This window comes from Xyrauchen texanus, chromosome 41, assembly GCF_025860055.1.
Source record: "Xyrauchen texanus isolate HMW12.3.18 chromosome 41, RBS_HiC_50CHRs, whole genome shotgun sequence".
In the NCBI taxonomy this organism is placed as follows: Eukaryota; Metazoa; Chordata; class Actinopteri; order Cypriniformes; family Catostomidae; genus Xyrauchen; species Xyrauchen texanus.
The window spans coordinates 17,160,956-17,187,413 of NC_068316.1; the positions used below are offsets into that span (position 1 = coordinate 17,160,956).

Genomic DNA, 26,458 nt, shown 5'->3' on the forward strand with positions numbered 1-26,458 from the left:
TGTTCACATAAATAATGGTGAGTGTAATTTGTAGGTTGCATTTTCGCTGTAAAATTACATTTTTACTCCACTGATGGTAAATTTTAAAGTTGGAGTTTGGGGGTAGAGGAAAAAAAGGCATCCCTGTTGACAGTTCACATAATTTACAACCTAATTGCCACTCTGTGGACATTAAACCTAGAAAGTGGAGCTCACACATGCCCATATGTTTACCAACACTTCCAGCTTCAGCCACTAAGCGCAGCCATTCAAATTTCGTATGCAGACACGATTTCAGCAGTAGAACTTTCAATCTACTAGGGGTGGATAAAAATATACATTTCCAATGCAATACGATCTTCATTTGAACAATCTTGATATCAATTCTTGAATCCCAAGATTTATATTTTACTTTATGGACAACCCTCCACTGCAATGAGAGTAATTCACCCACCTTATCAACCAAATGTCATGCTATGCGACTAAAAATGTACATTTGCCAACTGCTGGTAAATGTTTAGATTTCACTCCCCAGTGAATTAGTTGTGTAGTGGTAGAGTATAGTGGTGAGAGTAAAAGTTGTCCTGTGTGTGTCCAAAGATCCACGCAACCGATTTGTCAATTAATTATGTCTCTTTTAATACCTTTTTTGTCTTTACAGTCATTTGTTGAGCAAAAAATGTATAGAAATTTCATTCTGATCAGGCATAGTACAGACTCGTTAATATGTGCCAATTTAAAAACACTGTTTTCAGGTTTACTTAAAGAGACAGTACCGTTTTTTATTATGTGTTCAACAAATCAATGTAAATACATGTAAATAGTACAAATTAATTGAACAATTAAACAATAAATATTTTACAAAATATTGTATATGCAATATAAATATATTACATATAATATATAAATACATTGATTTGTTTGTCATTTTTAAAAAGCTAAAATGTGACCAAAATGATGGAAAATGAAAAAATATATAATTAATAAAATAAATATTTTCATATTGTACCTTGTTAGAAGGTCCCCTATAAAATTAACATCATTAGCTGAGAGATAATTTATGTCATCTGTAAGCAAAAGGGACATTGTAGCTGAAATATACCTACTGTATATGAATCGATGTCGAATCATAATTGGAATTGAATATAGAGCTTGTGAATTGGAATTTAATCGAATTGGGAAATCTGTATCATTTCCCAGCCCTAGGAGCTACTGTTTCCAAATTCACAGTGGGATCAGTCTAGCATCTACATACAATATTGTATGGATGGTGACCCTAGAAACTTTTGGTGTCACACAAACGCCTGCCAAAATTGTGTCATAATGCATAATTAATTTCATGATAATAAACATGCCCTTTGTTTCAGTGTATTGAGGCCAAATGTTTATTTTTGAAAGCAATGGGGTTACTAAATGAAGTTTCTTACATTTGGTGTCTACATAGAGATGTGCAGGGCTGTTGCTTTAGCGGCAGTATTTGAGGAGTGAGAATGGGTTGGCAATAGTGGTGTGTGTCTTTCAAGCATCTGCTCTCTAGGCTCTTGCCATTCCTGTTCTTGATCAGGACAGAATATCATGCGGCCTCCAGAGGCTGAGTTGTTGATGAATTTGAGGGCAAAAGCCTGAGGATTTTATTGAAGTCTATGCACCCACTTGTATCTGCTATCATTTGGCAGGAGGTTCAGAGGTATGATAATTTTTTTCAAAGTGTTTTTATGGTCCTTTTTGACTGGCTCACTATACTGCTCATGAGCAGAAGATGGAGATGCTTTGATGTTGTAGAGTGTAATCGTTTTTTACCTGGTTTTCTTTTTTGGACCTTAGAAGAACATATATTTGGCATGTCATTTTATGAATATTTAATGGGAAAGTCAACCCTATTCATTCATTCATAATGCAAGATCATGAATCAGAGGAACTGGTTTTGAAGCTATATAACAGGCACTGTTTACAGCAGCACAGTACTATTAGTGTGAGGCAGCCTCTGTGATCATTTTACAGTCTTGCCTACAATAAATATGTAAATGAGGGGTAATTCATCATATGTGGGATTTTTTATGAGGGATTGCAGCATCAGGGACTCATCCAAGAGATTACATTTTCTCAACAAGAGAAGATATAATTTCTACATCTTACATGTTAACAGCATCCTACTTTCAGGCTACTGTCATGTCTTAATAGGTTACCAAATGTTTATTCACCATAAATATTGGATATATGGTGAAGTGGGAACATATTTATTTTGTTGCACACAGAAAAAAATATTTCAGGCTTAACATTAAAGCAGGACCATCATTTGACTTTGGCTAGTGCTTAGATTTAAAATGCTCTGTTGCTTTATCTTTTTCATTTATACACAAACACACACACACACACACACACACACACACACACACATGCAGCCACATGCATATGCATGCACACAAAATGTATGAGAATATGTTTCCTTTATTCAGTCAGACTATGAAATGCATTTAAGAAAATCAAATATTTAAAACCAGGGTCAAAAATTAACACTCACCAAGCACCAAATGTAAGTAAATATTGGCTTTGGTAAGAAAATAAATCAAGAACAATTACAAGTATAAATCATACACATAAATAATAAAACACATGACAAATCTGTGGAATAAGAACATAACTACAGGGTATTTTTTATTTATTTTTATTAAACAGCTTTACCATTAACTTTCATTGTATTTGTTTATGACTGAGGCTGTCAATCCCAGTGAACTATCCCTTTAAGAGTATTCCTATATATTATAAGTGTTAACTTATATGCTTAATTCCCAATGAAGAGTATAGGGTCCACAAGCACAGAAACCTACCTTTAAGGATCATCCCCCTTCAAATAAACATGATTATTCTGACGGTTTCCATTTTTATCCCAAGCAAAGGTTTGATTCAAAGTGATCCAACATCCAGAGGACTGCGATGCCACTTTGATTCACAGAGCATAAAAGCACACACAGAGAAAGGGTTGGGAAGAAACCTAATAACAAAGAAGAAGAGAGGAGGTAGCGAGAGAGAGAAACAAGAGCTATGAAGAAAAAAGAAGTGTTAGCAGTGCGAAAAAACATGCTTTGAGCTACGAAGTGGAAGACAGTTTAGAGACAGTTGAATTATTATATGGGTTTACTGTACTGGATATTCTTAAAAGCAGCAAGGTGCAATTTTTGCAATTCTTGAATCCATCTCTGTCAAATGCTTGTGACACTTCAATGGGTCAAAATTAAGTTCTTCATAACACATTTGGCTGCACTTTTCAAGTGAATGTCAGCAGGGGATGCCAAAACCGAGCAAAATGAGTTTGTAATCACACAAGTTTTTAAGGTGAATTTTAGATGGAGGTTTAAATAAAAAGAACTTCCCTAACCTAAAACTTTACCCTAAACTTAAAAAAATAGTGTCCGAAAAGCGAAATGAGAGTTTAACAAAACAAACATCCTTAACCAACACCTAACCTTAACCGATAGTGTTTTAAAATGCAGAAGCAAAATGAAAAGGACATTTTCTATAGCAACCACCTCAATTCTATGTCCCTGTTGTGTTCTTGAGTTCTTGTCTGGTTTTGAACTGCGGTCCTCCGAGTCCAACGCTCTATGAGATGTGCTACCGTACAAGCTAATCATATTGGAATAAATGTATATTGGTTGGTGGGTCTGTAATATAAGCATTAAAATGTATAATGTTTTAAAAGATGCATTACAGTAAAAGTGTGTTGCAGGGTCTGAGTAATAGACACAAAAATAAGTGTTTATAAAGTCATAATCAGCTATTGAAGTCATGAGTTGAGTGAAAGTAAATAAAACACACAGTTGTTGTAGAACCTGTAGAGTTAATTTCACCTGGAAACTGCAGCGAATTGTACCTGGAGAAGTTTTGCAAAATGTATATTCACGTTTTCACTATGAGACCGGTTGCATATCCAGCACAGACAAATTTTTCCTAGGCTGTACTACAATCAATCTTTAATGGTTCTATAATTAAGATTGACAACAAGTGTTTGAAATGGGTACTGCAGTCCAAATTCGAAATATTGGAGAGTTGTCTGCCCCGACCCAGACTCGAATCTCATGCAGGCTGCCAGAATGCTGACATGCAAATTAGCCAGCCGTTTTTTTTAAAGGATTTCTTGGCTTTAGGCTGTCTCCATCTTCCAAAGCCATCACCAATATTTAGTATTTAGATGGAGTTTTATTTTAGGTCAGATGGAATCTGTTATCTCTGATCCAGTTTGTTTGCTGGCGTACATGCACACAGTGTTTTTTGCCTGCAAACTTGTTCAAATCTGGCAACCCGGCAGTGTTGAAATACTATTGGTGAGTGGGCAGTGGGCTGGATCACCCCTAGTTAAAGGGATTATTCACTCAAAATCTAAAATTCCTGTTGTTCTAAATATGTATGGCTTTCATTGTTGTGTTGAACACATAAAGGAGATGTAAGGCAGAATGTTAGCCTCAGTCATAATTTTCTTCCATTGCATCTTTTTTCAACATATATATATAAAAAAATCAGACAAGTTCGAAACAACATGAGGGTAAGCAAATAATGACAGCATTTACATTTTTAGGTGAATCCACAAGTAACTACTGCTGGTATTTTCAGCATTGAAATAGTATTTGAATGAAATTAAGTTTAAAACTAGTTCTTTCTTAAAAACAAAATCTAAAAAATGATTATAAATCCCTGCACAATTTCATGCAAAGCAAATATGTGAAACTCCATCACCGTGTGAGAGAGCTTTTAACATCTTCTAACATTAGAAGGTTTTGATTGATTACAACTAAAGTCAGCAAAAACTTTATAGAACACACAATAGTAATAAAGCCCACTACATTTAATAGCATAGTTTCGAGTGTGGCAGTTTAATGGACATGTCCTCACAGATGTCCCCATCTATGCATGTGAAAACATTAGCCAAATGTCAATTTCTGCCAGAGCGGCCCTCCAATGCTCTACTCAACTTCAATGTGCTGAATTCCATTTCAAACCTGCATCAAAGATAATAGGCAATATTTTATTCACCGTCTTGGAAGAATTTCAAGCACAATGCATATTTGCCACTAATCAACTATTTGCATTATTATTTTGTTGTTCTATGAAATAGCCGCATCCTGTAGTAAAGCATATGGTAGAACTGTGCCAATAATGACCTGCAGGGGAAATCACTGCTTCAGTGGTTTTGATATTGTTCAGGGTTTGGAATTTGCATTCACTCTTTCTTTGAAGCCTTTTCCATGTGGGTAATTTATTTTGCCGTAGTTTTCTGGTTTGTGTTGAGGTGTTTTGTCTTTAAAAACATTTAAGTTTTGCATGACTCATATCACAGTCTGACTTCACTTGTCCTCAACATTTTGCATTCATTCCTTCTTATTAGTTATAATATCTGCCATTTGTATTATGTAAAATTGTGAACAACGCTCTTTCAGCATAAAAGAAAAAATATTCCAAATAGATAGGTCCAATCTGGCTGCTTTTGGTAGGAAATATCTGTAAGGCATCATTCAAAATACACGTTTAGTCAGGCTTATTATGAGATCAAAGCCTGGAACGTGTTTGCTTCATTTATTATACATTACAATTCAGACTACACAGAGAAAAGGAGGAACCCAGAGGACTATGAGTTCACATTTGATTTTCTCTCCAGCCCCAGATGAAGGCTCTGTCTGCCTGAACCTAAGAGCATGACACCCTTAATTGTGCTGGGTTTTGATAACTCTCTGCCAGAACTAATTGGCCATGAACAATGTTTACAAAATTGCTTTTCGAATATGAAGCGCTGTATCAGGGGTTTTTACTCTGTTGTCCTAAGAAATGCACATGCCTATTATCCCCATGTTCCTCCAAGTGCAAGTGAAGCAAAGGATAGAATTGCATTGTCATGGTGCTAACACTAACCCTAACGAAAGGTGCTGGAACTGAAGCCATGTGCACTTTTCCCGGTTAACGGGAAACACACGCGTGGTGAGTGTTCGAGGTGTAAGCACTGACACATTGTTCAGTATGTGTGTAATTTTATCGATGTTTAAATACTTTCTCCTATCTCATCTTATAGAGACACCTACTGTATAAGTAAGCTATTTGTTGATTGTTTTCCCAGAAAAGTGTAAACTCTATGGCTCTGTGACGCTTTCAAATCATTGCTTTGTTTGTTTGAGCATCCAGATCAGCCAGACTAGGCAACATCATCTCAACCAATAGAAAGGAAGGCATAGTAATTGTGAAACCTGTCTGAAAGCAATCATAATTTTTGCAATTCTGTTTGATATTGCTTGTGGCACAAAAATGGCGGACATCGGCTTTAAATATACAGAGTGACTATTTGCACTAGGTGTAAATAGCACCTGCCACAAAGCGCGGCTACTTGCAATCCAATAGTCTAGTGGAAACAAAGAAATTAAAGACAAACTACACTCCCAAGTATCACTGCAGTGGTGTAGTGTGTGAAGACAGTGTGGATGTGCTTTTATCAAGTGTGTTCGATTCCCCCTTTATCCCACTTTTTTCCATCCTGTCTCCAGTCACCACTCTTAATATTTCCTTTAATACTACTTATAATAATAAATGAAATGAAAAATAAAGTTGATATCCTTGCAGTATTTTTTCACAGTGAAGCTCAGGGAGTTAAAAATGAACCATGGTTTTACTCTAGTAATATTGTACTAACCATAATTTTTAGCAGAAGCTATAGTTTTAATGCAATTAACCATGGCATTACTACAGTAATATGATGTCCCCACGCGTCCTGGTCACGACCGACACCTCCAAATTGAGTTGGGGCGGCGTGTGCAACGGACACGCAGCCACGGGCCATTGGAAAGGGGCCCCGCTGCGCTGGCACATCAATTGCCTAGAGTTGGTAACTGTATTCTTTATCCTGCGGAGGTTGCTCCCATTAGTTCGGGACAAACACATCTTGATCAGGTCAGACAGCACAACCGCAGTAGTGTACATAAATCGCCATGGCGGCGTACGCTCCCGCAACATGTCACAACTCGCCCGTCGTCTCCTCCTTTGGAGACTCAAATTGCTGCACTCACATCCCGGGCAACTTCAATGTGGTAGCAGACGCGCTGTCATGACAACGCTTGCCCAGTGGAGAGTGGAGGCTTCATCCCCAGTCGGTTCAGCTGATTTGGGAACGGTTCGGCAAGGCTCAGGTAGACCTGTTCGCCTCCCGAGAAACCTTCCATTGCTCTGGTATGCCCAAACAGAGGCTCCCCTCGGGGCAGACACACTGGCACACAGCTGGCCCTCGGGGCTGCGCAAGTACGCATTTTCCCCCAGTGAGCCTTCTTTCACAGGTGCTGTGCAAGGTCAGGGAGGATGAGGAATAAGTCACCCTAGTGGCTCCCTACTGGCCCACCCGGGCCTGGTTCTCGGACCTCGTACTCCTCACGACAGCCCCTCCCAGGCAAATTCCTCTGAGGAAGGACCTTCTTTCTCAGGGATGGGGTACACTCTGGCATCCGCACCCAAACCTCTGGAAGTATATGCCACTATTTGCACAGGGATGCATATAGCATCTAACACTATTTGCACTTAGTGCAAAGAATATGCTTTTTGTTGCAATTTACACTTAAATATAATCTATCACTATTTGCACTTATTGCAAATAGCTTCTGTCTTAAATATATTACCAATATCTATGCATGAAACATGGCTTTGATTTCAGTGGTTTCCAGTTCAAAGTTGTCTTTTTACTTGTTAGTCTTAGACGTATTTCATTAAAAAAAAAAATCGTAATTTAAGCGGTAAATGGATCAAAGTGATTTCTATAATGTCGAAAGTATATTAGATGTTGGATCATTTATAATGTTTGCCAGAGATATATAGGATCAAAACTTTCGTTTGTGCTAATTATAAAGTTGTATTCTAGGCTGCAAAAGATTCCTTGAGGCTGTGAACTATTCATCCTAACATTCTAATACTACAGTGAGTAAGTGATTTGAATGAATTGCCCTGTGTGTGAGAGAAACTTTACATAATTTAGTATAATTGGTTTGTCCTTGCAGATTGGTTCGGCGCTTTTATTCTTTCCCAAGGAGAGCAGACATGTCATCTCGGAACTCCCCTCTCTAAGAGAAAACGTGCAGCCCTAATTAATTTCTTGTTTTCTCTGTAAGCAATATGAGAGACAATGAATCCCCCTGCTTTTAGATTCTACATTTAATACAGTTAAGAAAATAAGGCTCATTTAAACATACTTAAAAGACTGTTTTTGATTATGTGGTTTAGATATGGTTCTAGTCTTGCTCCCCGATGTCCCTTATTGTATTTATTTACTTTGTGCAGTGCAACACCTTAATTTTAGGGCTGTTGCATTCTGCCTTCTGATCATTTATTCTTTATGAAACAAATTTACATGGCAGAGGAATTAATGTTAGTACTAGGGAAGCCAATTGTCATTATGGCTTGTATGGTGTCTTTAATGGAATTTGATGGCAACATACAGTAACATTCACAGTCTCATTGAACTCTAAAGACCAGGTTATATTTATTTGGGTAGTTGACATAAATACTTTTGGGAAGTTAACACGCTATAATTTTAAATATTTTCGTTTTTAATTATACTTTGTTTTAAGGTTATTATAAATGCATTTTATGGCCCTTTTAAATGAACTAAAATGAAGGCAAAAGTTATAAACATTTTGAAAAACTGGTGTCCAGTTACAGGAGACTTTTAGCTATAGATTAATATGAATTTTAATTTCACATTTTTGTTGGTAGATTGTCCATCCATTTAATATGAATTCTGCCCAGTATCTCACACACTGAATTCTGAAATTAACTGAATTTGTGAAAGTGTATATACCCAAAAGAGTTTGAGTATTGAAACATGACAATGTTTAAATTTAAAACACAGTAAATGTTACTGATAGAAATATTTTAAGGGCATGTAGCTATCCTTTTTGTCTGCATCAGATGTGGTCTCTAGCTCAGAACTTCGCCGAACTTCTACTCTTTGAATTCATCTGAAACAGGTATCATCTGGTATATTAAGCCAGGCGTGACATTTTCTTCTTGCCAGGATAAAAACCAGACAAATACTTTGTCACACCAGATTGGTTGCCATCTCAGAACTCCCTCTCTCTGACACTCCGTATCTGCACCTGAGGTTATCGTCCAGCCGCTTTCTCCCTGCTAACCCCCCCACCTGCTTTTATTTAGTGGAGAGCATGACAGGCATCTTGACAAAGGTGAACGAGGGCATATCTAAAATGTCAAAGAATTGACAAAGGTTATAAGGAGAGTAAGTATCTCCTCTGCTCTGTTTTTCTGACTGCTACTGATTTGGCTGTTTTAAGGCTGTCCCCAGTGTTGTTGCGAGACATAAATCTTCCTGGGCATACTAGGGGCATATCTTTATGCAAAGAAATGTAGCCTACAGTACAAGTGTAAGTTAAACTTACTATATTATACTACAATATTTATGTATAATTTTACTAATATTACTAATACATTACCAAAGCTAGGAAATAGTTTAAACGGACAACTTCAGGATTAAGGCTCATCACAGCTGAGAGACACAATTGATTTATTACAGAACTCAAGGTGCTTACCTTTTATCAGAGTTTTCAAATTTGATACATACTGTTTAAAATGGCGGAGGACATCGCTGTTTCTATAGTGAATGACTCTTGTGCACCGGCTACCGCGAAATAGGGAGGAATACCCTGGCTTGGATGACTATTTTCTACAGAGAAAGCTGACCTTCAGAGAGCTGACAGCATCTCTGCTTGGGTGTGGCAACAGGTGATCGCACATGCTCTCTCTCTCTCTCTCTCTCTCTCTCTCTCACACACACAAACACACACACAGACACACACACATCCATTCGTCTATCCTTTTTTATCCAATGACTTGTTAGAAATAGCACAAGCCGTGATACTATTTCTGAAGTGACATTTTTTAATTACTAATTAAGGCTTGGGCACATCATTCGTTTTGAACCAGCAACGGCAGATTCTTATCCGTCGCGTAAGAAAGTAGTTCCTTGCACAAATGCATTTTTATGACTCTAATATTTTTTTATTTTTTTTAAATTGACTTGTTCATTGAACTGTTGTATATAAGCAATATCACACTCGCAATCATACTATACGGCCCTACATTAGCACTGCTGTGATTATCTACGGCACTCGGCCTGAGGCCTCGTGCTTGCAGCCGAATCACAGCAGATGTAGGGCCATATCGCACTCTTGCTCGTGTGATATTGCTTAAATATAAATACATACACACAGGGTTGGGAGGGTTACTTTTGAAATGTATTCCATTACAGATTACAGAATACATGCTGTAAAATATAATTTGTGAAGTATTCTGTTAGATTACTCAAGGTCAGTAACATATTCTAAAAAATGTGGATTACTTCTTCAGCACTGGTTGATTCTTTCACTTGTTTTGACTATAAAACTAGTACAGTAAGACAAAATGCACATTCTCTGAAAAACCTAAATATCTTATGCAGTGTTGTTTCTAAAACAAGATCACTCAAATGTATCTTGTTTTATGGATTTGTATATATTTTTTCAGGAAAACAATAAAAAAAATTATTATCAAGAATATGCTTTTTCCCTAATATCAAAGGTCTTACTAGAAAAAATAAATAATGATCCAACGTTAATTTTCTTGATAAAAAAAATGATCATGCCTGTTAACGTGCCTGTAAAATGGCCAGAAATAGCATTTTAGCTTTTTAAAATTTTAATAAAGCTGACAATTTACACAAGGTTTATTTCTATTTCTTCTGATATACTCTGATTCAAACTTACTTCTCTGTCTGCTTGTATGAATGTAACACATCATAAGAAAGTGTTGCAACGCTGTTCAAATGCACTTTGCATCGCATAATTTATATGCATAAATGTTTTACATCTGAAAGGAATAAATATTAAATTAAACAATTTACAATAAAATTCAAAGTAATTTCTTCAGTAATCAAAATACTTTCTGAATGTAACTGTACAACGTCTAATTACTAATGATTTCAAGTAGTGGAAACAGTTACAAATTTTTTTACGTATTTTAATTATTCTATTACTCCCAAACCCTGTGTATGTATATGTATATATATAAATGTATAACAAGCCTGTTTCACTTCAGTGAGCTGTGGGTATTTCATGGTATTTCATGGGCATGGGCATCACTTTTTATTAAACCCATATCTATAACACATTTTGGTATTTTGACATATTTTTTAACTAACAGCCTAGTATTCATGCTAAAATAAATCATAGCCATTTTTAAAACTCCAACAAAAAAAAAAAAACTCTGAAAAACCCTTATCTGTTGACCACTAATATGAAAAGCATATAGGGTATTAGAGGAATGCATTGCATGGTGTTCTATTGCTGGATTCAGTATTTCAGAGTCAAAAGCTCATTTAAGCTCATTCTCAAGTGTCTACAGCACATACTCACAGACTTGTAAACAGACAGAATAATATCTCACGTTTTAACTAATCGCCTCTTTTTCTTCTGCTCTTGTTTTTATTGTGCAACACATAAAATTGTGTTTTGCAGTTTTTTAAGGTAGCCAGATGTGCAACACAGAGGGAAAATTTACCATTTACATCAACCCTGAAAACGCATCCATGTTAAAGTGCTAAATTTTATTTTATATGCCCAACAGTGGTCTGAAAAAATATATAGACATAAAAAATATTATTTTCATGTAAATATAAGCAATGTCCAATCACAAGTACTGCATGTGAGTCTTATTGGTGCAAACGAAGTATGCTTTGGCCTTAAGTCTGCTAAATGCATTAATGTGCCTTTGAAACATTTAGAGCTATCCAGAAAAGATTCAGAGTTACAGCCCCTTTAGCCCAGGCATAGTGAAGCCCCTGGTTGTCCTCTAACATCCATGCAACAACAGGGAACAGAGAGAGAGAAAGAGCACCAGGCCCTTTGAAGGCCTGGTAATTGTGACATTTTCCAAGCCCATGCTGATTACCGCTTGTCACAGTTACATATGCCCTGGCCAGAACAGCTCACAGTCTACTGGTGAGTGTGATTACCATCAACCCCTGGCCTTATGCATGCTGAATATTGGTAGCATTTTGTTTCAACATCCTCATTCTGAGCACAGAGAGGAAGCCTTTCATCAGGCTCAATGTGGAAAGTGCACACTGCAGTTGGTGGTCCCCAGCACTCTAACAAATAAGATCATTTTGTAATCTCCACGGAAACACCTGACTGCCAGAATATTATATTCCCATAATGCTAATGCAGTTATTATCGGGCCAGCATCAGGAGCAGTGTGGGGGAAGAATGCTGAGTGGGTAAAGCCGTCCCTACAACTCACCATGCAAATGAGAATTAGCAAGATTAAGAGAGGATAATTTTGTGAATAAATAAAATAAAACACATAGACTGTGCTTAAAGATTGTTCAGAACTGCTAGGAGAGCTTGTATAATGTAAATATTTGTACAATCCCTGTTGAAAAGCTCAGCTTAGATTAGAATACTTTTTGTGGTGGTCCAGGCTGGCTTGTTTTGCTGTTGGTTTAGATGGTGGACCAGCATAGCCATGATGTTAAACCAGCATGGTCTTCCTTGTGAAGCTGGTTGACCAAAGAAGTCTTAATGGTTAAGATAGTGAAGAGGCCTGGTGAGCACAACAGCACACCAGTATCCCATACTGGGGACTGGCATCCAAAACACCACAAATGTCACTGACATGAAGGATGTCAACATTCTAAAATATAAAAGAAGATTTTTTTTTTTGTTCTTGTTTATAGAGCAAATATTCCACATCCACTTTTAGTTATTGACAATGCTGAACTACTGTATGTTAGAGACAGGCCATAGAAGATTATGAGGTCTCTCATTATTTAGCACTTTAGCACTATTGTCATTTATTTCAATAAATCAGAAGACTTGAAAAATGAGCCAATCCAAAAAATAATAACACCCGATTCCTAGCACATTTGCTTTAGCATGTGCCCATGACACTGTTTTTTACAAGACTCTCATTTTACTAAAATCCTGATTAGATTTGTGTTCATAGTCTAAAAAATGGAAAACAATGCTTCTTCATTAGCACCTTTCAGGCCTATATCATTTATTTTGTTGTTAAGGCAGTGGACACAGGATTATTTCTCGTAAAAAAAATCATTATATTTTTTCAGAGGTGGTCTACAGTAAACATGATTACCCTGGATCACTGAAAATTAAGTTGGTCTATTCCACTGTTGAGGTGTTACTTAATTATTAGATTCCTACAGTACCACCATGGAGTTACATAAAGAATTGGAGGTTACCGTCATAAAGCAATAAGCCACAATAGGCAGGCTGTGTATTACTGTGATTTTGCCATGGGTAATTGATTTTAATTTTCAGAACTGTAGTAAAAAAAAAGTGTCTTATTGCTTTCATAAAACGTCTGCAACAGCAATTTGATAAATATTCAATAAAAAGTTACATTTATTAATTAATAATAATAATACAACTAAATAATTCTTCTGAAATAATTAATCTGCTATGTTCATTAGTCTAAATGCAGGCTTATGTAAATGTAAGAATTTACAGCTGAAACTATCAGTGTTATAAAGGCATTTTAAAAATAGGCCACCTTTATGAACTAACGATGAACTAATAATAAATAACAAACAGACATCATTCGAAATTGCCCTTTTAAAGAACCTCTTATGTAATTTTATGACAGAAGAATGCCAATTTTCATTATTATTATTATTATTATTATTACTAATATATTATTATTTTATTATTATTAATAGGAAGCAATTATGGATGTAATAGTTATTCGGTGAATATTATTAGACTTAGAAAGTGTTTATTATTTTGAAATTGTAAATTTTTCAGGCTTAATTGGACTGGGAAATGGTGATTTGTTTGAAAGGACGTCCTGTCTCAACAGACAGTAATGGAGGCAGATAAGAATAAGCCTGGAAAAAAAGCCAGTTTTGAATATGGAGCAGATACAGTAAACTAATTCAGCAAGGGGCAAACAACAAAATTCATTTTAATTTTGCCCAAACCCCAAGGTTGTACTGATTTAACATAGGCATTCTGTTCGGAGTTCCCATTTTACCTTGGAATTTGTGGTGTTGTTTTTTAATATGTTCACTGAACAAAGGTATCTGTCCAGCCCAATAGGTGCATGTGTTTTCCATTGCTGTGTTGCTAATTAATTTCCATTAGCATGATATTCTGTAAACATATGCTTCACTAAATGATTAATCCAAAACACTAAATGCTTGTACATCCATGTAACGAGGGTGTGGATTTGTTGTTTTTGTTGTTGTTGTTGTCGTTTTGTTTTAAACATATTTCTTTGGGGCATGAGTGCCTACAAAAAACAATAAATAAATAAACTAGCCAGGATGGAAGCATTTTTTATGAAAAGGCTGTACAAACAATTTTACTTCCATTCATTGTAGGCTCATTAATGAGGCTGTGGTGGTAAAATACACAATTAGTTTAAAATATCATTGTCAGCCTATGTTCGTTAGTGTTTGTCAGTTTGTTTACCTCCCAATATTTGCTCCTTATAATTAGATTTGGAATGTTGGTGCATCATGTTTGTGCAGAGCAAGCTACTGCTTTATAAATGTTTTATAAATACTGTGTTTTAAAATCCATATATACAATTGCCAGATAGTCATTCAAGATCGTTCATAATTTGTAAGTTGTTGTCAAATAAAGTTTATATACAATATACTTGTAGCTTAAAGCTAAAGTGTGCAATTTCTTATATGTAAAAAAAAGAAGAAATAAGAAACCTTGCATATCCCAGTTTAGTGCATAGACAGCTATAAATAGTGTTAAAAATGGTAATGGCTGTGTGAAAGATATGTTTGACAAAAAAATTATTGCATGCACTAAATGTATTTTAAGATGTAGCTTCATGGAAATGGGCAAAGCTAAGACACATTTTAGACAAGAGTTCTGTGATGGTTTCAAATGATTACCATTAATATTTCACACATACTTTGTATGGTAATTTTTATTTCCAAGCAGTAAATTCATCACAGGGTGAAAATATAAAGTAATTGGCGCTACAAAGCAAATCTAGAAAATCTTCCCTATACATTTTTAACTGTATCTAGTTTGTATGTATGTGGAAATATTTGCTGCAGTTTGTAGCCTTGATGCAATCATTTTCAGTAACTTATGTTTAAAAATCAATATAAATCTGTGGCAATTGTGGTGTCCTGTAATTTTTAGGCCACCTCTAGATGGTGCATAGTTCTGGCCTCTCTCTCTCTCTCTACCTTTGTTTTTCTCATTCTCTTTCTCTTTCTTTCTCCACCATACTCCCCCGAATTGCCATGCTACTGATTCAGACCAAATCTGCCACCTGAATTCCTGCTGTGAAAATGTCAGACAGAATGCACAAGTGAAATACTTAATGTAATTCATCTCCAGGGAGTTGCTCGATCCATATTAAAGATTTGATAAGATAAAGAGAGGAGCAGAGCTGCATGGGGGAGAGTATGACTGTCCGTGGGTATCCATGGATGAGAACTTTGTTGCATTCATGCTGGCTTTTCAATGTAGAACACAATGATACCATCCACATGAGAGGCCTACAATGAAGCGTGACATGAACCCTCTGTGAAAGAAAGAGTCGGAGCTTAGCTAGAGCAGAGCTTTGAACTTTCTGCAATAGGACAAGGGATGTCAAAATGATTTCCTGTATGAGAGGAAGCCACAGCATCTTTCATTAAGTGAGAAGTGGTCTGTTAATCCCTGTTGAAAAGACCAGAGTTGCTGGTCGCCAGTACAGTATGTTGTGTTTTGGATTCTGGTGCCTTCACCAGACTTTTTTTTGTCAAAGTCAAAGCCGTTTTTATTGTCATTAATATATTTACAGGGCAGAGAGAAAACTTTAGCTTTCTTTTTTCTTCTTGTGTTACCTTTCCTAAGGACAACCAGCATTTTTCTCCTGAATAGATGGCATTTATTTTGAGACGATGTTTAACATAAAGAACTCTGCTGTTCATGAAGGTCACTGGATTATCGACAGTAGACAAAGCTAGAAAAAGGTCTAGTTGTGCTACAGGGCTTGAACAAGCAAAGAAGCTCAAATAATCTTTGGCTTGTTATCTACCTGTTGTGTAGATGTTGGTCCACTTTTGGCCTATTTGCATTTCATGTGATTTCATGCATCTTGATCAATTGGATTGGTACCCGATTTGGTATGTGTTTTTAATTTACACTTGTCTCCACTAAAATTATGCGAATTCGATATACTATTCTGAGCAAATACAATGAAGTTCACTTATTTGATGATGCTGTTTCTATACTGTATGTTTGAGAGAGTCTCTATTGAACACACTCTTCACCCCATGTGACAATTAATGTTTGTGTTTTGCTGTTGTTCATACCGTATTTCTCATACATGATTGTTCCCTCACTTGTGGACTGTGGGGTTCCAAATCTTCAGTATGCTGACGCAGTTCCATTTGGGAGTAGTAAAGTTTTCCAACAGTATGTGGCCTGAAAAATCAGATATATGGTTTCAGTTATAGGATTGTTATGTTGAACCATCTTTAATGTGTCTTAGAGGTCATGTACAATTGGTCTTGTTATGATCAGATAGCTATGCAATCAATAAAAACCAAAGTATCTGTAAGGCAAGTCAGATCACTCAGCAGCCATGTTCATAATGCCTTTGTTTAGCCATTTCCTTGCCATTTACTGTAAGTACAACTCTATTTATTAATTTATTATCTTCCAGTAAGGTTCACTGATAATGTAAGCAAAGTTTTTGTTTGCACCAAAACATTCATAACTTAAAAATATATGATAATTTTCCACCCTGTCTCTGGCCCTCTGTCTGAAATGCTCTATTTTGTCCTGAGCATATCCTTAAAACTTCAACGTAAATGCCCACTGTTATGATTGGCTGACATTGTGCATCCCCAAAAATACAACCATATTTGAAACTCAGTCAGAAAAGAAAGTGCAAGCTCCAACACATTATAAAACAAAATTTCAGGGTTTACACATAATGCACATCTAACACATTGCATCTGAATATATTAAACTGTTCATCTTAAGCACAACTGTTAACACTCAGAACATAAACTATCAAACAGTCATGACCTTTGAAATATTCATGAATTAAATGGTTTAATTACATTTTTGATCAGATCCAAGCATTTCAAACTGCCCCAACTTCAGTACCTCTGCAAAACTAGAATAATATTATGACTGCTTCACAAGAAAGAATAATATTATGACTGCTTCACAAGCAATGATTGGAATGATTTGGAAAAAAACATACAATCTACACTGCTGTGAGCCAAAAAAACACACACATACATATCCCAAAGCATGGTGAATAGATGCAGAAAGAATACCTCCTTGATGCATTTGTGCTCAAAACAGCAAGAGGGATGGCAGCTAAATGAAAGAGAAGGGCATCTCCTCCTCAGTGTTGTAACTTAACACCGCATCTTTTAAAAGCAGTGACAGATACATGACTATGATCAAAGATGTCTGTGTAGTGCATGTTTATTTACAAAATAATACAAAATAGTCTAGATGGGTCCCCTTTTGTGTTCAGGAATAGTGAGGCCACATTAAGCCTTTAAGTCTTTCTTGCTCTCTCTCAGTTTATGAACTGAAGCACCAGTGGGCGGGACCAAGGATGCGATGACGTAAAGTAGCCTTTTTTGCTGTAGAGGCAGTCATGCATTAATCAGCCCCCAAATTATGTTGGAAATTTGCAGATGTTGAGAAATGCTTCTATTGCATTGATGATTTAGTTCTCTATCTGTCACTCACTCGACATTGTGTCGATGTAGTGACACTAGGGGTCGGACATACAGCTATAAAAGGAGCTGGCTCGCAACCACTCATTCAGATTTTTTCTTCGGAGCCGAGTGGTTGTGTTCAGCAATCTGAATTCTTCCGCAAATCCATTCAACTGTACAAAAAGCTGTTAGATTTATACCGTATTACATCGGTTTCTCACCCTCATGCACCGGTGGAGTGCAGAGAACACCCATACAGACCTCCCATTCCCCAGCATGCTCATTTGCCCCAGTCGAGTTCTGCGATGAAACCGCCGGGTCATTTCAGTGTGAGTTTGCGATCTCATTTGGGGCTAGCGAAACGGATGAGCTCTCGATTGCAGCATTAGAGAGTGGGCTGTTTCAGTCTGATGCCGCGGACTCGATGGGGCTCCCACCTTCAGGTGTGGTTGCCCCGTCGCAGGCCAACACGGAGATGATGGACATGCTTACCCCAGGTGGCTGCAAGCGTCGGGCTGGAGTGGTACCCTCCGCCCTGCCTTGAACCCTCATGGCTTGATGATTGGTTTCTGGGCCCGTAGCGCCTCTCACAGCCGCACCCTGACCTGGTTCCTTTCTTCCTGGAGGTGCATGAGGAGCTGATGAAGTCATGGCGGGCAACTTTTACTGCCCGGGCCCGATCTCTGAGCCCCTCCGCTCTCACTACCCTCAATGGTGGGGCTGCCAGGGGGTACTCGCCGATTCCTCAGGTGAATAATGTGGTTGTGGTGCACGTGTGCCTGCAAGGCGCCGCCACTTGGTGAAACCATCTGAGTCTCCCGTCAAAGGCCTGTAGGTTTACGTCATCACTGGCGACTAAGGCCTACAGGGCCGCTGGACAGGCCGCCTCCACCCTGCATGCTATGGCTCTCCTGCAAGTGCACCAAGCCAAGGTGCTGAGAGAACTGCACGAGGGTAGTTCTGACCTGGGATTGATGCAGGAGCTGTGCTCGGTGTCCGATCTCACACTCCGGGTGATGAAGGTTATGGCGTGTACTCTCGGGCAGGCGATGTCCACCTTGGTTGTCCAGGAGCACCACCGTTGGCTCAACTTGGTCGATATGAGGGAGGCTGACAAGGCACAGTTCCTTGATGCCCCCATCTCCCAGGCTGGACTATTTGGCAACACTGTCGAGGACTTTACACAGCAGTTCTCAGCGGTTAAGAAACAGACGGAGGCTATTCAGCATATCCTGCCCTGGTGCGGATCAAGATCCCACATCCCGTCTTCTCGTCACCAAAGGCAACCTCCTGTGGCAATGACACTTTCTCTCCTGCAGCCCACCCAAGCTGGTTGGCCCCGGCGTAGAGCCCCCCGCAGGAAGCAGACACACCCTGTCTTACGGCCCACAACCAAGAACCCGAGGAAGCGCCTCTGAGACAGGTGACCAGGGACGTGGAGACCCGCTACAGGCCTGGAGCTTGCGACCAGACCACTCCATGGAGGGCCGGGAGGAGAATCCTTTGTTGCCTTTTCTTTTAATTTCACCGCATGCCTGATAGGCTGCGGTATGCACATTTTCAGAAAAAGAGAAAAGTTTCCTCACTCCCTGAGTCACGCATTTGGTGATTACTGCCGTCATTATCATGATCGCTGGACACCACACTTTTACGGCAGGTATGGTGCTGCGGAGGCGGGTCCCCTGCACATCCAGCTGTGGCACAAACACAGCCACGCCATTGCAGTTATGATGGACGTCGAGGACGGGTTCCCTCCTCCCTCATTGCTGACCGGTCCTATGGTAGGTACCTGGAGCCAGGTAAGTGCTTTGATGTCCTTAGACTCAGCATGGCCATGAGTTCGGGGTTCAAGCCCCCTCGACGTGGTGCCTCCGGCACCACCCCGCCGTAAGGCCCCAACCGCTGATACGTCCAACACGATTGTTCCCTTGGTCCCCCTTGCCCATAGCTTTGTGGCATGGCTCTCGCTCCCCAACCCATAATGATGGCTGACCAGGACTGTCCGACTCGACTTTGCGATTCAGATCACCAAGGCGCCAACCCTGGATCAGCGGCATCCAGTTTACCTCAAAGAAGGGTGAGAATGCAGCTGCCCTACGTGTAGAGTTCGCGACCCTTCTACAGAAGGACGCGATAGAGCCTGTCCCTCCAGCCGAGATGAAGAAGGGTTTCTACAGCTCCTACAGCCTACAGTGGTTGGTTGTGGCCTGCGAGTATTTGACCGTGCCATGCACAGATGTCCAAGTTCAAGATGCTAATGCAGAAAGGCATTTTAGCAAGCGTTTGGCATCAACATTGGTTCGCGACGGTAGACCTGAAGGACGTGTATTTCCAAGTCTCGGTTTTACCTCGACACAGGCCCTTCCTGCGTTTTGTGGGGCGAACCAGTACAGGGTCCTCCCCTTTGGTCTGTCCCTGTCACCTCGCATCTTCACGAAAGTCGCAGAGGCAGCCCTTGCCCTGCTAAGGGAAGTGGTTATCTGCATCCTCAACTATTTAGATGACTAGCTGATTCTAGGCTGGCTGATGCAGTCGACGGCTTCTGGATAGGGCCACGACTGCATTGGCATATCAACTGCCTCGTGTTACTAGCAGTATTGCTCGCCCTGTGTAGGCTTCATCCATTGATCCAGGACAAGCATGTGTTGGTCTGGACGGGCAACACAGCGACAGTAGCAGACATCAACCACCAATGCGGCTTGCACTCACATTGCATGTCGCAACTCATCCGTCATCTCATCCTCTGGAGTCAGCAGCGACTCCAGAGGATTCTTTTATACTCCTTATATACTCGTATGTCCGGGGGAGTGGCATGCAAATTCCACTCGCCAATTCCCATTGGCCTTTTCTGAAAGATCAGAGGTGTTTTGGTCTCCCAAGAGTGACCCCTAGTGTCACTACATCGACACAATGTCTCATTCCATCCATCAGGGAATGGAGGTTACGAAAGTAACCAAGATGTTTTGAGTTCTTAAATTTACAGAATGTTTTGATAGTAGAATGACAGCTTTTATGCCAAAATCTCAAGGATAATTTGATTACTCGTGACATGACCCCTTAAATGGAGAAATACCAAAATTTCCAAAACTTAGGTTAACATATTTCAAATCATCAGCAATAAAGTCTGTAATAAAACAATAGCGTCATAAATATTGCTTCTATTGTTCAAATTAAGAAAAAATTAAATAAATAAATAAATATTTATATATATTTATATATATATACTATATATATATATATATATATATATTAGGTCTGTGGAATTCAGTGCGATTAATTTGACAAAAAATAACACGTTAAAAACATTAACGCAATTAATCTCAATGCCCGCAATGATATGGAAGATTCCTGAGAAATGCAAGCTTGTAGTACCACCTGTTTACTCCAGAGGGCAGTAAGTGAAACTTCAGCTGTGTGGCAATGCGCAGTTTATACAGTGAAGGAAAACACCCTTGAGCAGCAGAGCAACACAGATGGCAGTCACTTATTTCCATCTCCATGGCTGTTCCATCAGTTTGCTGTCGCTGTTATGAAAAGCCCGCGATGAAAATATGAAACGCCCGCGGAAAGAAGGCACAATAATGCGCATGTGCGCTGACCTGAAATTTGTTTTATGTCATGGCCACGCCCCTTGTGCGTCGCTGTACTGAAACCCCTGTACTTTAGTGAATGCCCAACAGGCACACGCATTACGTTCTTGCGTTCAAAACACTTGATGGAGCGCATATCCGTACTAAGGGATCTCTATATGTGTTCTAAGTATTAAACTATATTTAGCTTGACACAGTGACCAAAAAATTTTATGTTTATGACTCTACGCACACGAGACGCAACACAAGCATGCCTGACGCAGGTGTAAATTGACTAAACAAGCCCTCATAATAAATCTCCTTTATGTCCCTCTTTGTCTGATTGACAAATTCACTTGCGAAATGGATTGCTGTGAACTGTATGCCAATGATTGGCTTGTGTTAAATAATCTAGTAGTAAACAATACATTGTGTGTATATATATATATATATATATATATATATATATATATATATATATATATATATATATATATATATTTAAATATAAAACAAAAAATTATTATTTTATTGTTTTATATTTAAAGGTAACTATGTATCATTATTTCATCATTACAAATTGAATTATATTTATATGAGGGGCTTTCTTAGCAAATATTTTTATATGCGATTAAATGCGATTAATCACGATTAATTAATTGGGACACCATGTAATTAATTCGATTAAAAATGTTAATCGATTGACAGCCCTAATATATATATATATATATATATATATATATATATATATATATATCTATCAGGAAGGTCCAGCTACTGCACATGCATGTTCTTGAGTAAAAAAAAAAAAAAGGTGATTATCTATCAAAAAGATGAAATACTCTTTTAACTGGAACTTACATTCCTATACCCGCCATATTTAGGCGACCAATTGTACCAAGTGACCAAGTGTAAATACTCCCCTTTGAATCATAGGCTTTTTCTTACTGCAGCCGGAGAGGTAGCAGTAGAGTTCTGTGACAGTGACAGCTGATCTACTTGACCTTTGGGTGGTTTAAAGCATCTGATATGTCTGCAGTCTGATGCACAGGCTTCTGACACAGCTACGTCTAACTGAGGAGGTCTGCAGTCTCTCTCTTACACACTCACTCGATTGTTCTCTGCATCAGCTCAAGTTTTGCACTTGACATGATGAAAAGCCTGGTTAGGCAACTGCTTAAGAAAATCTGTAAAAAACAGAATCATGTTTATTGGCACATTCTTGGGTGCCCTAAACATCCAGCATTGTTTTGTCCCTCAGTAGCTGACTTTACTATAAATACAGTGGGACATTCTGAGACCAGTTGTATAAAGATTCATATTTTCATTGCATATTATTTTATAAGCATTACAATTTGAGTGAAAAGTTTAACAGAACAATATACAGTACTATGCAAAAGTTTGTTTAAATTTTTTTTTTTAATAATGCCATGAATCTTTTTTATTTATCAACTTAAAAACGAAATCAATATTTGTCGTGACGACCCTATACCCTAACACCATACATTCTTCTAGATACACTTGCACACAGTTTTTCTTGGTTGGATGTTCCAAGCATCTTAGAGAAAATGTCACAGTTCTATATACTCTATTTAGGCTGTCTCAGTTGCTTCTGTCTCTTCATGTAATCCCAGACTGACTTAAAAATATTGAGATCCTGTCTTTGTGGGGGCCATATCCTCTGCTTTAGGGCTCATTGTTCTTCTTTTAACCTATGATATTTGCAAAAGTAATGTTTTGAAATGAAATGCAATCTCAAGACAAATGTGTGTTTGTTTTTTGCTTTAATGACAGTATGCACTCGAGCTGACATTGACTCCACAAGTTTGTGCAAAACCTGATGATCCACGTTATCCCAGCATGATTTGAGGAGTTAACATGGTCAATGTCAAAAATGTGATTACATTTGATTAGTGACCTAGAAATAGTGAAACGGAATCTTAAATATTTCTTCTCCATTTTACAGAATAACCTTTCTTTCTTTTAATATTTTTAAAATCCAAAAACTTTGTTCATTTCCAATTTGTTTCATGTCATTTAGAAAAGCCTTTGTAAAAATCTAAACAATGACCTTTCTAAACTCACATCTAATGGTAACCGAGGTCTGTCACCACAGGCCTCCTGAGTTAGACCTCAGCGCCACAACTGTACTTCTTTAATCTTAATTTGAACCATCTAACATTTTGTAAGACCTTCAAAGTCCTGTGCAGTCATAAACGAATAAACAGTGGATGTTTTTGAGTTAGAGTGGCCCCTCTGAGACTTTTAAAACAGAAAGATGGCGAGAGGGATTTCCGTCACACTGGGTATCAATCAGTTTATGCCAGATGAGAGAAGGTGCCTGAGGACCTGCCAGATGGCTGTGGGAACATGAGAAGTAATTAAGCCCTCCAACTGCAAAGTTCTGTAATTGATTGTCTGACGTACGTGCTCTATAGAAATCAATTTAAAAAATGTGGATGGATGAATGGATGGATGAAAAGATAGATACATAATTCGGTCCTCAAAATGAAGCAATATGTTTGGCGCAAATGATGTGTGGAATTACGTGAATCCTCTTATTGTATGTGTGAAGTTTTTTTAGGATTCTTCAAGACTGTGTGTGTGTGTGTGTGTGTGTGTGTGTGTGTGTGTGTGTGTGTGTGTGTGTGTGTGTGTGTGTGTGTGTGTGCATGATGGACGATCTCACTGGCAGCAGTCCAGTGTCTAATGAAGCAGAACAGGTATTAATGAGAAGAATGTTTGCAAATTTCTCTGATACCGGGACATGCATTGATCAGAGTCAGACTCATGAAGCAGCCTTCAACGATGAGATTATCATGAGTTAACAGATATTTTATATCTTTAATAATGAAGAAATATGAAGAACAAAAAACTGATATGCAAGGCAAAACCTTTCATAAATAGACTTGAGAGATTTTGCATGATGACACAAGGCCATTTTGTCTCTTTCATAAAACTGTCCACCCAGAAGTCTTTCATTAACCAACTCTGTGATAAAGCATGCTTTGGGGGAAGCAGGATGTGGTAAAATATTAACTCCATGCAAACTCCCTTTAATCTATCTCTTTGACAGATTTTACCTCTTTGACGTGTGCTCTCTGAGGCTGTGCTATCTCGTTGCCTCTGTCTGAATGTCACAGCTCCTGCTTAAAGTAGAGTCATTATTTATAATTTCCATGCAGGTACGCACCAAGCAGACACCTGTTAAAAGAGCTGATTTTTCAGCACATTGCAAAGAAACATTTCTGGTTTTATTATTTAAAGCTGAACTGTGTCATTTTTTCAATGTTAAAAAAATATGCAAGCTTAATATTGTAGAGACTGATATTAGGTACAATGCCAGATGGTGGAGTGTTCAGGAAACCAGTTTAGAACAGTCATTATTTTTGCAGTTCGTTTTTCTGTTGCAGTAATTAAACAAATTAGCTTTAACTGTATAATGACTCTAATTTCTGTTTTTATTGTAATATTACAATATATTAATACTGTTTTTTTTTCTTTTCCTTTTTTGCTTGCTGTGTCTATTTTCAAAATGAACAGGTAAGCTCTTTTTTACTGACTTATTAAGTGCATGCAAATTTTGCAGCCTGCATTTCTTGATATAATTGTGATATATCAGCCATCCAGTCTGCCTTTGTTTTCTGTGAACGGTGCCTGTGCAGTGTGTATTTGTCTCTTTGTTCTTGTGCTTTTCACTGTCTTATCTTGAGGGCAAAATGAATAATTTGTTTGTTTACCTTAGGGTTATTACATAACATGTTTTATTAAGCTCTCTTACATCTCTTCATCTCTCTTTCTCTCTACTTCTTTTCCCCTACCTTTTCATTTACATTATTTATATATTAGAGTATCCAACTGCGATCAGAGTAATTCTAAAATAATGATCAAATATTTGCAAATTCAGCACCCTTTCTGAGGGGGTGCATGGAACTTCTTAAAGCATTTCTTAAATAGTGGGTGAGGTTTTCATCAACATGCATGACAGCAAAAGAGAGTTTAATTAGTGCAGTTTCCTCTCTAAAACTATAGATCCATAACTAGCCCAGCATTCTTGTCATTCTCACATAATTCCAAGACCACAGCAATTAAAGCTTCATGGTTACTGTCATAACCTCCGTTACTTGATGGAGGGAACGAGAAGTTGTGTTGATGTAGTGACACTTGGCAACCTCATGAGAGCCCAGAACACCTCCCATTCTTTGAGAAAAGGCCAATGCGAGTGGAATTTTCATGCCATAACCCCGGACATACAGGTATAAAATGAGCTGGAATGCCCACTCCATTCAGGTTTTGTGCTGAGGAGCCAAGACAAGGTCTGGCCATTTCAGCGGCTAGTACAATTTTGTGACAAGAGGGACACAACGTCTCGTTCCCTCCATCAGGGAACGAAGGTTACAACAGTAACCATGACGTTCCCCTTCTGTCACTCACTCGACGTTGTGTCAATGTAGTGACACTAGGGGTCCCTATAGAAAAATGCCACAACAGCTGAACCGTGTTACGTGAACTGCTTATGCAGGTGCAAGCAGGCTGATGTGTGCGTAATAGCAGGTGCATCAAACTGCACGCAACCTCCGCTAATGCCCCAGAAGATGTCATGTAGTTCCCCACATCCCTGAGGGGGGGGAGCAACGTGACTAGCATGGGAGCAGGCCATGCCAGCCGCTGCCTTTTCTCTCTATTTTTTCTCTCCACAGAGTTTTAGATTCGACAGGGGCCATCTAACGCTATCATGGGTATCAGGGAATGTGTTCTTTTCCTTCCCTATTCTTTCAGGGGGAAAAGACCCCATGGAGACCACATCCTGCCTAAAAGGGGAGGTCAACATGTGGCACTATGACACATGGGCTCAGCAGCCGCACATGGAAGAGGTGCGATGGTAGGTCCCACCACAAAAGGGAAGGAACTCTATAAACACAGCGACCGGGGGCAGAGAGAGCTCTGCCCAAGGGAGATGCAGGTCTGCCAACAGGGAGACCGTACCGCGGAATATACATCACAGGGTTTACCGGAGTAATCAGCACCTGTGGAGCCCCTATCCTAGTACATGGCATATTAGACCCCGTAGTGGGGCTGGCTGAAAACTCCTACACTGAGTTCGTGAACCATAGGTCCAGGGTCCACGACTTTGTGAACTCGACTGTGGGTAAAAGTACACATTTTTGCCTTTTGC

The 26,458-nt window shown here is 38.6% G+C and overlaps 1 protein-coding gene across 2 annotated transcripts in view; it reads left to right on the forward strand.

The window, feature by feature from the left end:
- Window positions 1-26,458, forward strand: part of cntnap2a (contactin associated protein 2a) — a 521,370-nt gene that overhangs the window by 79,578 nt on the left and 415,334 nt on the right. The window lies entirely within an intron of this gene.